This window comes from Delphinapterus leucas, chromosome 9 (genome assembly GCF_059928025.1).
Source record: "Delphinapterus leucas isolate spDelLeu-1000000601 "Yukka" chromosome 9, BTC_Dleu_Yukka2, whole genome shotgun sequence".
In the NCBI taxonomy this organism is placed as follows: Eukaryota; Metazoa; Chordata; class Mammalia; order Artiodactyla; family Monodontidae; genus Delphinapterus; species Delphinapterus leucas.
This window is the reverse complement of record NC_143137.1, coordinates 80375525-80376587: the sequence shown is the minus strand read 5'-3', so window position 1 is coordinate 80376587 and position 1063 is coordinate 80375525. Positions and strand designations below refer to the sequence as shown.

The following is a 1063-nucleotide window of genomic DNA, read 5'->3' as shown; positions in this document are numbered from 1 at the left end:
GTTTTAATTTAGAAGTGTCTTCAAGTATCCACTAATATATATATATATATTTTACAAAGTAACTTTCTCTACCTTATTTCTAGCTACAAGAAAAGAGTATGGCATGTGATCCACAAAACCAGTACAGAGACTATACTTATCTGGAAAAGAAATGATAAAATGATGGTTTCAACCCAGGCATATGCATTTTTGAGTGTTTTATTTATATCAAACTGGATAAAATGTGTGTATTTCTCAGACAGAAAAGACATGTCGAGGTAGCAATGTACCTTTCAACTATTCATGGGTACACAAGTACACTGGGGAGATTGTAAAAGTGCAGATTGTGATTCAGTAGGTCCGGTAGGCCTGAGTTCTATATTTTTAACAAGCTCATTTTTTTTTTTTAATTTTTTACTTTTAAGAGACGGGGTCTCGCTATGTTGCCCAGGCTGGAGTGCAGTGGCTATTCACAGGCGCGATCCCACTACTGATCAGCACGGGAGTTTTGACCTGCTCCGTTTCCGGCCTGGGCCGGTTCACCCCTCCTTAGGCAACCTGGTGGTCCCCCGCTCCCGGGAGGTCACCATATTGATGCCGAACTTAGTGCGGACACCCGATCGGCATAGCGCACTACAGCCCAGAACTCCTGGGCTCAAGCGATCCTCCTGCCTCAGCCTCCCGAGTAGCTGGGACTACAGGCGTGCGCCACCGCGCCCGGCACACGCTCATTTTTAACTAATGATGCCACAGTCTCTGATTCATTAACGACAATTGTGAATAGCAGAGACATAATTAGAAAGGTAAAAATTCATATTTAATTTTGAACTTAAAGTGTTTTATGGATTTTACACCTTTAATAGGACAGTAAGCACAGCAGCAACAATCATTTGTGAATATTTACTGGAGACCGTGTATCCTTCTAACTTTTTGTGTAGGATTCCAGGAAAAAGGCCTGGGCTGCGGTCACAGTGGGCGGGGCCCCCAGGCCGGGCCGCCCCTCCAGGACCCCCGACTGGGCCCTGCGCTCCTGGCGGCTCCCTCCCCCAGCGCCCCCTCCCTCCCGGAAGGCCTCGGGGCGGAG

The 1063-nt window shown here is 46.9% G+C and overlaps 1 non-coding gene across 1 annotated transcript; it reads right to left on the bottom strand.

Annotated features, from left to right (window-relative positions):
- Positions 1-401: 401 nt before the first annotated feature.
- On the bottom strand, positions 402-701 carry LOC149748436 (signal recognition particle RNA). Its single transcript, XR_016394451.1, has one exon.
- Between the last annotated feature and the right edge of the window lie 362 nt (positions 702-1063).